Consider the following 12,840-nt stretch of genomic DNA (forward strand, 5'->3'; position numbering starts at 1 on the left):
GCAGGAGATCTGAATCCCCAGAGATTGGATGAGTATTCAACTTCACTGCATGACAGCTCGAGAATTCAATTGTTATCCCAACCAGTTGATATCAATTTAATTCCTAAGAGTTATGTACTTGTTTTGAGTATCTAGTGTAGAAGTTATAACCAAGTTCATTTACGAAACGGTCTAAATGAATGATATACTGAACGTATGTCCTCTTGATATATGTAACTCTTTGTAACTGACTGAATATATACCTTTTGTATTCTGATAACCCTCTCGATAAGATCTGTTAGGTTTACATGCATATTCTATGTATTAATAAATGTATCCTCGTGTATTAGTACCTGTGTGTGTGCGTTGTTTGAGTTATGTCGCATGGTTGGATTCTAAAGCCATCAAAAGAATCAACTTTGTGATTTACTGCTACAATGAATAATTGTCTCAGTAAATCCCAAATCCTACAGAACTAGTGCCTTCAGAGAGCACACTACAGATGTTACCTATTTATCGTTGAACAGGATGTATGTGATGTGGCGACTAGGTTCAATTTTGTATCCTCTTTAAAAGATTAAGGACTGGGGTGAGCGTGATTTACCACCCTTTCAGCTAAGAACCCGACGTGCGCACCGTTTAAGCTGCATAGACTCGGTCGTTTAACTCTTCTCCATTAGCAGGGTTAAGGTTAAAGAAAAAAAACATTGCTAACTTCTTTTTTTTTGCCAGCCGCTAGCGCTGATTAGCAAGGTTTGTATTTCATGTTTTGCAAGTTGCATCCATTTTAAGAAAAACAAGTCGCTTAAAGACAGGAAATGAATACTTGCATTTAATTAAGTCTAGCTGTAGGCGGTTGTCCATAATGACCAGTTCTGTTCGAGAAGACAGAACAAAAAAGGCACCGCTGGGATTCAGAGCCAGGGTCTCCTGTTTACTAGGCAGGCGCTTTAAGCAACTAAGCCACGGCGCCCCAGGAGCGCTGTCCTTTTGCAGCCACTTGGACACACCACTCAGACACATCTGCATTCGGTGTGTGCTCCGCCTGCTCGCTGAGCAAGTTGCCACCTTTACATACAATAGCAACATCAACACCAAGAGAAAGGGTGACAAATGGCTTTTATCTGGAACTTTTCATGTCCAAGGAGCTCAATGTGCTTTCTGTGTACAACAGGGCCACTGATCTCCACACTGGCCATTGAACCACAGCAGTGGCTTGCTGGCTTGACATCTCCCAAGGAAAATGTTGAAATCGCATGTGGAACAGGAAAATGACCCTCGAGTACGAGGGAAAAAAAAGAAAAAGATCATCTGGAGCGCGCCAACCCATGCCCGGACAGCCCAGTTTCCATGACGAGGTGGCCGAGTGGTTAAGGCGATGGACTGCTAATCCATTGTGCTCTTCACGCATGGGTTTGAATCCCATCCTCGTCGCGCTCCATGTCTGACACGTGTGCCCGTTCGGCGTTGGCCCTCCTGTCGTTTGCTCCGGTCCTAGAGCCGTACATTTTCTAGCGGTGGCTGAACATGGTATAGTAGGCTAACGTCGGTATCGAGCAGTAACAGTAACGGTATTTACGTGCCGCTGCTGCCAAGTAGCTCTGGTTTGAGACCGCTTTTTCACTTACTTGCAACGCAAACAGAGAAAGCGATTTTTGACAGTCTCTCGAGAGACTGCGCTAGGTGTTTAGGGATAGACTTTGTCAGGTCCCCCTGGGATGGTGGCCTCTCAAATAGTTTGTGATTCCTCTAGAAGTTTATACAGTAGAAGCCTGCTTCGTGGCTTAAATCCAAGCTAAGGAAACGAGTTAGAGGTCTGATGCAGAACTGCGAATTCAATGAAGGGGAACACTACAGTACATTGCACTGTATGTGTGAGGAAAGCTGCCCCCTTCAGTCCCTTGTCGACCGAACAGAGGACTGTAAAGGATACCGCCAAGAAACTTAAGGATGCTGGTTGGAATCCAGCTCCAAAGAAGCCCCTTTGGGTGTTATGTCATCAAAAAGTAAGAACAGTGAATCTCCCTTTGATCAAAAGCGCAACAGAGCTGTTTTCTGTGGAGCAGGTTTCAGACCCGTAGACCTGTTTTATTTGTAGGGCAGGGCGCATTCCCAAACGCGAATCTCCTGTTTTAGAAATGCTTTGGGCGGCGTGAAGTGAAAATAAGAAGTGGGCTCCAGATGCACATGGAAGCAATCAAGTGTTTCATCCGAGCTGTTTCAAAGACTGCCCAAGAGCTTTCCTTTCACAGAGGCGCAACGATTAATGATGTGGGTGCACCCTTCAATGCGCCTTACGACTCTAGGGAGTGATTGAGACGATTCGTAGCGTGTGCTCATTTCTCTCTATTCCCCGTGTTGCAGTGGTAGGATGACGTAAATTACTGCTTCGACATGTAACGGCATTATAATCAAGTGCAGGAGCTGAGCCACGGCGCCCCAGGAGTGTTGTCCTTTTGCAGCCACTTAGACACACCTTTAGAAAAACATTTTGTTAACAGGCATTCTGCCTCAGCCTAAACACCTATAGCTTGCAAAGCGCATGCTATTAGACAGGCACCTCTGCAAGACCTTAAGAGTCTCTTAAACTAGTGATAGTAAGGTGTTCCCAATGGGCGATGTTCGGCTTTCAAATCATCTCTCCGTGGAAGCGCCGAGATGCAGCTGTTTAAGGCTTAGAAGCAGCTGACTGTTTCACTACCTAGCTGATCACTGTCAGTCAGGGAGCTCAGAGGTGAAAAGCCTGTCTGAGAGACAATTCGCCGTCGATCAGTTCAATATGTTCCGTACCAGCTCGGCGCACCCGAGATCATCTTGGTAGCCGTGTAGCTCATATGAGTGAGAGCGTGTGTGTGTACCACCGTGATTGGATGCCGGCCCTTCTCAGGTCACAGTAAACCTTCTGCTCAAAAAAAGTGAGGTAAAACCTCACTCTGCACAGTAAAACCTCAAAAAAGTGAGGTTTTTTTTAATCTCTGACCAAGGGAAACGTTTCATTTTTTCAAAGAAATGTTTGTTAAATAATGAAGTCATAGTTCTATGGGATTCAATCATAGACCGTGTGACATGGAAGTCAGGAACCTAACCCACAGCGCCAACAGCACAGTCACATGCTGAATGCTGAAAAAGCATTACAGAAACATTATCGACAGACAATGTACAGTGTGTACTATTCTTGTGTTGCGGTACATGAATATAATTATATCGTTATTAATTTCTAATTTATAACTTTATAAATTTACTTTATAAATTTATTAACGTTATTAATTAATTTCACGACGCACAGACAGGGCGCGGGGAGCCGCCGCCTGCAAACACAGCTCCAGGCAGGACTCCACTCCGCAGGAGCCGCAGAAAAGAGGAGATGGGCAGAGACCTGAGCTGCTGTTGCTGCAGACGCTGTCTTTTCTGCACTCGGGGTAGGAGTGAATGTTGAGTTGCCCTTAGAAATGAAGCAGAGCACTTCAACGGCACGGGTGTGTGTGTGTGCGTGCGCCTGGTGAGTCTGGGAGACAGATCGAACCTGGGCTAAAAGAGAGGGGGCTTAGCCCTCTTCCATTTGCTACTTCAAAGTTGTACAACCCATTTGTATCTGCTAGGCGGCGCAGTCGTCGTGCACAAAGAACGCTTTGAAAAGCGTCAAAGGCAAGTCATTCCGAGTTGGTCGTTTGTGTTTTCCGTTCAGACGCGAAAAGCTGAAATGATCTCTCGGCTCCTCGGTTGTCATTTCTGCTCCGTAATGGAATCACAGCACGCGTCGCCTTCCAGCACGCTGGGTCGGGACACGATGCCGGGGGTCGGAGCGTGCGCTGTCTTCCTCTTTAGTATAGTTGCAAGTATCCCCGCCTGTCATGCAGGAGACCGGGGTTCGATTTCTCCGACGGGGAGTAGCTTTTCTTTTACCTCCTTAGAGAAAGAACTGCCTTTCACTTCTCTGTTTTCTTTCACAGCGTCGTGCACCTTTTCATTGCTCTCGCTTTCAGAGCCTCCGCACGGCACACGACTCGACATCAGGAAGCACATTGAAGTGAAAGCAGGGAGCGCTGCGACATGCACTGTGCAGATCCCGCCACACTAAGAGGTGAGTGGGTCTGTTCGATGCACAAAGAACGCTTTGATAAGCGTCAAAGGCAAGTCATTCCGAGTTGGTCGTTTGTGTTTTCCGTTCAGACGCGAAATGCTGAAATGATCTCTCGGCTCCTCGGTTGTCATTTCTGGTCCGTAAAGGAATCACAGCACGCGTCGGCTTCCAGCACGGTGGGTCAGGACGCAATGCCGGGGGTCGGAGAGAGCGATGTCTTCCTCGTTAGTATAGGACCTGTCACGCGGGAGACCGGGGTACATCAGGACGCGCATTGAAGTTAAAGCAGGATGCGCTGCGACATGCACTGTGCAGATCCCGCCACACTAAGAGGTGAGTGGGTCTGTTCGATCACAGCGCTAGGCGAATCCCCAATCCCCTTTTGTGCGTGGCGACAGAAAAAGTCTGGTCTGTTTCCGCCCGGATTCGAACCGGGGACCTTTCGCGTGTGAGGCGAACGTGATAACCACTACACTACGGAAACTGTGGTAAGATGTGCCCAGCGGCCCAGCGCTGAGCTTCGCTAATGCGATTCAGCTGCTTCCAGTGCCTTTATTGGAGTGCGCTGATGGACCGTGCTCTCTCTCCAGAGACCAGCACGCCTGTCATGGACGGAGCAGGAAAGGCGGCGTCACATTCTACAGCCCTCTCCACGCAATCGACGAAATCGGGCTACTGAAGTGGAGAAAATCGCCTCTCCAGAAAGTGCAAATATCATCTTGGAGAGTATAAATCCTATTGCCGAAGGTCAGCCCTGTCTACCAGAGTGACCCTCCCACCTCCTGCAGCGATGGTCAGCTCGTCTCACACGCGAGAAGTTTCGGCTGGAAACAAGCGCCCCCTCTTCTCGCACGTTTTGCACGTTGAGTAGTTTTAATGCGGCTCCTTCATACACAGTGCTGATCTTTTGGAAAGCAGGAGGCAAAATTGACACGTTACCATACCAGGAGTCGAACCCGGGCCGCCTGGGTGAAAACCAGGAATCCTAACCGCTAGACCATATGGGAGTGCACAACCCTGCTGTTCAGGGCATCATGCAAGCAAACTACATAAATATGAGAAAACACGAGAGAGTTGTCACTCAGAGTGTCGAAGGGTCGATGTATACTGGGGCTCAGTTGAAATGCAACGTGAGGACTTTCCCGAATTATGTCACACGAAGAGAGCACAGCCTTTTCCGCCCTGCCACGTGTGTATCGGTAACTCGCCGTGATCGTATAGTGGTCAGTACTTTGCGTTGTGGCCGCAACAACCCCGGTTCGAATCCGGGTCACGGCAGAATAGGGGCGTCTGCTTTTACTACTTGCACGAATGAAGGCAAAAAAAAGCCAATTGATGTGAACGAACGGTGCTTTACAGAGGAGTACTGCCTGACTGGATCGTTGATGAACGACAGAGACCACTCCGACCTCTTCTCGGGTTTCTTCAATGACTTACTAAGGATATTCTTCACATTCGCCCATGCAGGGGAAGCCAGTTACACCAAAGCAAACGCAGGAAAGTGCAATTCAAGCAGAGACCAGGAGGGACTTGCTTACACCGAGAGTGGTCGGAGAATGGAACAATGCGCCCAGCCCTGTTGCTGGAGCCGATTCTTGATTAGATCTTGGGCTCACTAAGAAGCCCCCGCTGGATGCTAATCTTTCTGTTGTTCTTGCAGGTCCTGCGCTGCTTTTGAGCCGACAGAGCTCGTCCTGATCTGTCGGCACAGCCCAATTGCAAATGATCGGCTCCGCATACAGAAGGAACGTGCGTTTGGTACAAGAGTGCATGAAGGCAGCGGAAATACATTGGGAACAAATGACCGGTCGCTCAATACCTCTGTGAAGTACAGGAGCGTGCAAAACAAGGCTGTTTCCGCCCGGTCTCGAACCGGGGACCTTTCGCGTGTTAGGCGAACGTGATAGCCGCTACACTACAGAAACCTGCAGGGACCGCTGCTGGTGTCTCACTTGCGTTTCGGGCTGAGAAAGGGAAGCGTCACTTTAGGCAGGGGGCGCTGGAGAGAGGAACAAAGGGCTCGATGAAACAAAATGCCGAAACCCGGGATCGAGCCAGGGACCTTTAGAACATACTCTCACGAATCGTTAGAATACGTGCGTTTGATCATCAATTGCATAACAACCACATTCGTTCGACTTGAGCCATCAAGCTCATAGTTTTCAAATCTTGAAAGCTGTCATTGAGCACATCATAGTGTGCAGTACGCCCCGTAACTTGCGTACTTCAACAGAAAGAAGAGCAGACAGCTCCATAAATATGCGAGGCGCAGAGAGTGCAAGGCGAGCCGCACACGTTTCGGTGGCTGAGAGAGGGCAGTTTTTGCTTCTGCATTTCCCAAGTAAGGACGCCTGACAACAAGCGATCGCGGTGCTCATTTACGACATAGTGGTGATGAGTTTTCAGTACGTGTTCTTTTGAACGAGCAATGAGGTTGCTGCCTTGGACAGCTGACTGCACGCTCTCATTGTGCCACGTGATGAGTATTCACCAGGCTCGTTCAGTCATTAGTCACATTCCATCGTTTGCCATAAGCAGATGCTGCAAGGTGATGTGGATATCAGTTCCCAGTCTTGTGGACGAGGACAAAAAGAGCACACAAGGGCTCATCCGCGAGTTGAACCCAGGACCTCCCACACCCTAAGTGAGAATCATATCCCTAAACCAATGAGCCACGGCGGCACTTGCCATTTTATTCTGTCAACGAGCTTGAGGACGGGGGAGAGGCATCATTCGCTCGTCCAGTCAGACCTTCATCAATAAGTCAAGAAAGCCGCAATTACACGACTGCCTTGCAGACGAAGGGCAGTGAACTGCACCCGGTAAGAGGGGAACAAGCGGCACTAGGCGACACTGAGGCATGAGCCCCAGCGAGGGGGGTTAGCTTGCATGGTACAGCGCTCGCTTTGCACGCGAGAGGTAGCGGGATCATTTCCCACGTCCTCCAGGTGTGTGCTTAGAGCTTGATGTGCCGAAAGGTGTCCTTTAGCCTGTGGTCACGCCTTCTATGGAGAGCGTCATGCAGCTGTCAATCATTTCGCAGCCACGCCCCCTCTTCATCTTCTCTCTGCCTTAAGCGTCTCCGCCACTCTCTCTTGACATTTCATGTCAGCATGTCAGAAGTCCGAGTGACGTTTTTAATGGCTGAGTGAGGGCACGATGCTGAAGCAGAGAGGCCACTTCAGCCAGAGAGACTTGTGCTAGGTGAGATCTGAAAAACGGACTCGCAACAGAAACAGACCAAAAAAGTATCGGTGAGATCAAAAGGCAAATGCAACATCCAGCAGAGGGCGTCTAAAGATTAGGGAACGGGCGACTGAAATCCATATGAGGCAAACTTTCCGGCTGTGTACTGCAGCTGGCCTCGTAGGCGTAGTTGGTAGCGCGTCAGTCTCATCGTCTGAAGGTCCTGAGTTTGATCCTCACACGGGGCAGGGCTGCTTCCTCTCTTGCTCTTTTCAAACACTTGCGGCAACTGTTCGCTCATAACCACGTCTGGAATGCGTGACCTTTACACGGGGGAGAAGCAACGCCGCATCCCTTTTCTAAAGAACATTCACATTCAGAAATAAGTCAAGAAATTTGCCATTACTTTAGCTCGCACTGCTGTCAGCCTGCCCATGTTGCCAAAGAAAGATTCATTCGGCGTCAACATGACAGAACAGCGATCACTTGAAAACACTGTTCCACACTCCGTAAGCAAGAACTTCAGTGTTTGCAGTCACCCGATATGCCGATAGTCAAAGGAGCACAAAACACGAAGCGTCAAAAGACAAGATGAGTTGATGGAAAGAGCGTTGAATTGATGAGCACAAAAGTTCAGCTCGTACAATAGGCAACGAAGGTCCCGGCGTCATCATCGCACTTGAAAGGACTGCCTTGCAGACTAAGGGCAGTGGGAGGTTGCTGTTTTGAGATGGAGGCATTGGGATGGTGGGCCGAGATCTATTCTTCTTAAGGAATTCTTCATCGTGAAAGATCGGTCCACAGGTCATCCAAAGAACTTACAAATTTTTTGGACTCAGGGAATCACGTGCTTCCGGAAGGGAGTGAAGTGCTCAAACACATGACATGCCCCCTTGATCTCACATGCACAATTCTGCTGCAACATGCACAGCTACCGTCCACACCAGGCAGTGGGGCTTCAGCAGAATTTGCTACGCTACCTGCAATTACATATCCAGCTGCACACATATACATGGCCCCTCTGTCCTTTTCAGGATCTCAAAAAAAAGCATAGCGTGGTTTTCCTGCAACCCGATTGACCGCATCTCCCTCAGAATGTGCCCCGTTGCATTCATTGCTGAAGCAGGATGGAGGCTAACGGACATGCCAGAACAGTTAGGCTCAGCGATCTCTCCAAAATATTGTGGTTGTAGTGGAAGAAATATGGTTTAAATTGTACCTTGGTATTTCAAACTCTCTCTAGAATGTTATCCATTTCTATTTTATTTTGACAGGAACTGGCTAATGACACTAGATGAAAAGAGAAGAAAGAAAACACAACGTTTCGGCCGTGGAGCCTTCTTCAGGTGTGAGGGCTCCACGGCTGAAATGTTGTGTTTTCTTTCTTCTCTTTTAAGCATGGAATAGACCTATTACTTGTTCCTTTGCAGCCTACGCATGCTGACACAGCTCCCCACCTGAACTGCTAATGATGCCTGGTAGTTTGTGGTACTTGGGTATTGTCTTATGTTTGCTCAAACTGCATATGTGTGATTGCATATTTTTGGGTATTTTCATATGTCAATATTTAATTCACTGACATTCCTGTATGCTTGGAAGAAAGGTAGATTGGATTTGGAACAGGACGCCTGCCCATATTTGTTGATCATTGTTGGGCTGGAAAAACAGCCACAAAAACAGTCATAAAAAGTGTATGAAAAAAGCTCTCTCCAATATTTCCCGTCTCTTCGCCATGGTTACACTGCCCGTTCTTTCCGTCTTTTGTCCTTCTACAAAGATTCCAGGGCTCTTTTTCCACCATCTTCTTCTTCTTCTTCTTCTTCTTTTTCACAGCCTTAGTCCCAGACTGTCCTGGGGTCAGCTGCTTTGGTTGCTCTTCTCCATTTGTCTCTGTCGAGCACATCTTCCTCACTCACTTCACATACCTCCATATCTTTTCTCACACAATCTATCCATCTCTTTCTAGGCCTGCCTCTTCCTCTGTTACCTTCCACCTCAAATTCCATTACGCTCTTTGTTACTTCCTCAACGTCCCTCCTCATGATATGTCCATACCACCGTAACCTCGCCTCTCGCATCTTCTCAACCACATTCACCACCCTACATCGTCTACGGATTTCTTCATTTCTGATCTTATCCTTCATTGAAATCTGCAGAATCCATCTCAACATCCTCATTTCAGTTCTTCTCATCAAGTTCTCTTCCCTCTTTCCAACTGCCAAGCATTCAGCTCCATATAGTAGTACAGGTCTAATCACAGTCTTGTACATTTTGCACTTTAACTTTCTGGGAATTTTCCTGTCACAGATTATTCCAGTTATCTCTCTCCACTTGTTCCATCCAGCTTTCACTCTTTGTTTTACTGCCTCCAGTGTTTCTCCTCCCTTTACCAGTTTTGATCCAAGGTATTTAAAGTCATCAACTTGTTTCAGTTTTCCTCCATTTGTCTCCTCAACATTGGTCATAGTATCTCCTCTTCTCTCCATTACCATTATTTCAGATTTTTCTGCATTCATTTTCAGTCCACCTTTTTCCAGACTCCTCTGCCATTTGAACACTTTCTCCTGTAGTTCTACTTCTGAGTCTGCCATCAGTGCCACATCATCAGCAAAGATGAGTTCCCAAGGCACTTCTGTTCTTACCTCCTCTGTCAGTGTGTCAATAATGTTTATGAAAAGGAAAGGACTTAGTGCTGATCCTTGGTGTACTCCAACTGTGATTTCAAACTCTTTTGTTGTGTTATCATCTTCGTAGTTGCATCTCTATAGGTTGCTTGAACTAACTTCACCATGCTTTCTGGTACTCCTTTCTTCCTCAAGCACCAATAAACCACCTCTCTGGGCACACGGTCATATGCCTTCTCCAAGTCCAGAAAGGCCACATACAGCTTTTTCCCTTTCTCTAGTGTCTTCTCCCGTAACTGTCTCATCACAAAAATGGCATCTGTTGTGCTTTTCCCCACTGAGAATCCAAATTGTGAGTTGTGGATCCTGATTATCTTCCTGAGTCTCTTGTCCAGAATTTTTTCCAGGATTTTCAATCCATGTTCCAGAAGTTTTATTCCTCTATAGTTTTTACACTCCATTGGGTCTCCTTTCTCCTTGTAGATGGTAACCATACTGCTTTTTGTCCATTCTTCTGGAATTCTCTCTTCCTTTGCAATATTGTTTAGCAATCTCGTCAGCCACTGAATCCCCTCTTTTTCCACCATAATATCAGAATTTTTTTTTTCTCTTTTAAAGGCTGTAGGTGGGGTGTGATGGACTGTACCACTATCATAGAAGATTTTTTCAGGACACATCGCAGTTCCATAGTAGAATTTATCAATAGTAGAATTCCATAGGACATTATTTACCAACATATTACCCAGTGTGAGACTCTGCCAGTAAACCTCAGAGCATTGAGTTCTCCACTGATAAAGATGGCTGTCTGAAGTCATGAAATCCACTGCTGGGATGCCTGAGAGACATTAATTGAATCTTGGCTGGAATTAGGCTTTCTATTAGTGTTGATCTTTGGGAATTATGTGGTAAAAAGGGAAAACTCCTTTACTTTAGTCACTTTGAATGTTCAAATGTACAGAACCTGCAAAACTAAGCAATGAAAAAAATCCATCACCACTCTCATGATAGCATAACTCATAGTCTCTGCTGTTGTGTAACAATACACACTTTCAATTTTCTTATCGCCTGTCTCCAGAGAGAATGTTGTTAGTGCTGATGACCTTGAATTAGACCTTGTTGACTCTGTAAAACAATCTTCCTCTGCTTAGATTTTCACTCAGATTGATTTTGTTCTCAGATTATTCCTGGCAGGACTGAGTTTCTAGGAAATGAAAAGTGAAAGAAAAAGTACAGAAGATCAGCCCTTGAATATACAACATTGTGCAGTGAGATTGTTAAATGTATTAGCTGCTATCCTGTGCTAGAGCCTGTCGTGGTAAGCAGTGGATGACAGGATCTAGCACAGATACTAATGAAACACTGTTAATGAAAGATAAAACACTTGAGTCTTATTTTAGTTTTCCATTTCCCTTTCATTTGTGATGTACTGTACAACAGGCCACAGAACATGCACAAAAACAGATATGCACACATTCACACCAGGCAATGACAGTCTGCCCAGTCAGAATCTGAGCTGAGGTATCAGAATTCTGAATTCCCTGAATTCTGTCATGGATCATCCACAATAAGGGCAATATTTGAACACGAGGATCCCCAGGAGAGAGCCTAGTAACATAAATCTTGGAGCAAAAGCAGATGATTAACTTCATAGTTTGTGTGGTTGAGCCAAAGTTGAGCATGAGGATATGTGAGTCACCATTCTTAGAAATGGATCCAACTTCAGACAGGCGTCAAAAGTAAGAGTATACAGTGCTGGGGCAATGACACTTCAATGATCAGAAGGATAACAAGAGTTTTAATGCATTGAAATTGATTTTCTGGTGATGCACACTGTCATGGAACTATTAATTTTTTAAGGATCACTTACTGACGTCAGACAGCTGCCAATTCTCCAGACTGGAAGGATGAACAGTTTATCCCCCTAGGTACCATATTTCCATATTTCGAAGCATTGGAATAATACATGTCATACAGCAACATAAAAACAGGAAGACAAGTATCACAGCCCCTATAATCGGTGTTAGTAACTTAAAAGAAAAACATTCCCCCTGGCCCAAACAGTGATTCTAACCAGGAGAGAAAAGCCGGTGTATCTTTTATGCCTCTCTCTTTATTCACCTTGTCTTTTAGTTCTTTCAAATGCTGAATAGCGAGCGTAAGATTTCCGTAATCATAGTCATTAGCTGGAATATATGTACAACAGGAGTCTCCTACTAAAGCATAGACTCCTCCAGATGCTGCATTTTGAAGGTCCAGCACGAACCTGTTCTGAAGTGCCATTAATCGAACTCCCCTTAATTCTTGTTTGATAGCGTCTAAGCCTTCTAACGTGATATTAATAAAAGAGTACATTTCATAAAAAGTTGCATGGGTGAGGCTATAGAATGAGGCATTAAAGCACATATATAACAAGATGCATTAAATTTCTTTAACTTTACAGTATGATTTATAAATTTATACCACAAATTACTCATATCCCCCTCATTATCAGTTTCATTCAGCCAGTTTGTATACAAAGAGGCTTCGTGTTTAGATTCTTCCTCTTTTGGGGTGGTGACAGGCTTCTACATAAAAAGGAAAAAGGCTGTGCACATCAGTCCCAAGCAGGTTATCCCCATCTGTCCTTGTGGAGACATCACTCCTGTGCTTTGCTCAGTTCGTTTGTGACCTTTTTACAGTGGGAAGCATGAATCCAGGGCACCATTTCTGTGACCTTCACAGCAGTGGCAGTGGTCAGCAGCACCTGGTACAGCCCCCTCCACCTGAGTGAACACCATTTCTTTTTCCTGAAGTCTTTCACCAGAATCCAGTCTCCTTATTCACTCATTAGTTCTTACAGCACAGGTAAATCCCTGTGGGCTGGAGCCCAGCATAATCCTAGGCTATTTTGGTCAACATTGGTCAACAGATCGGTCAACAACTGGGTAATAACTCTTAGAAAAATCTACACATTGTTCCCCTGCCTCAGCT

The 12,840-nt window shown here is 46.0% G+C and overlaps 3 non-coding genes across 3 annotated transcripts; 1 reads left to right on the forward strand and 2 right to left on the reverse strand.

The window, feature by feature from the left end:
* Positions 1-4,471: 4,471 nt before the first annotated feature.
* trnav-cac (transfer RNA valine (anticodon CAC)) lies at positions 4,472-4,544 on the reverse strand. Its single transcript has one exon. It is a non-coding gene; the product is annotated as a tRNA-Val (tRNA).
* Positions 4,545-5,266: 722 nt separating this feature from the next.
* On the forward strand, positions 5,267-5,338 carry trnah-gug (transfer RNA histidin (anticodon GUG)). Its single transcript has one exon. It is a non-coding gene; the product is annotated as a tRNA-His (tRNA).
* A 574-nt stretch (positions 5,339-5,912) lies between these two features.
* On the reverse strand, positions 5,913-5,985 carry trnav-aac (transfer RNA valine (anticodon AAC)). Its single transcript has one exon. It is a non-coding gene; the product is annotated as a tRNA-Val (tRNA).
* Between the last annotated feature and the right edge of the window lie 6,855 nt (positions 5,986-12,840).

This window comes from Lepisosteus oculatus, unplaced genomic scaffold, assembly GCF_040954835.1.
Source record: "Lepisosteus oculatus isolate fLepOcu1 unplaced genomic scaffold, fLepOcu1.hap2 HAP2_SCAFFOLD_62, whole genome shotgun sequence".
Lineage (NCBI taxonomy): Eukaryota > Metazoa > Chordata > Actinopteri > Semionotiformes > Lepisosteidae > Lepisosteus > Lepisosteus oculatus.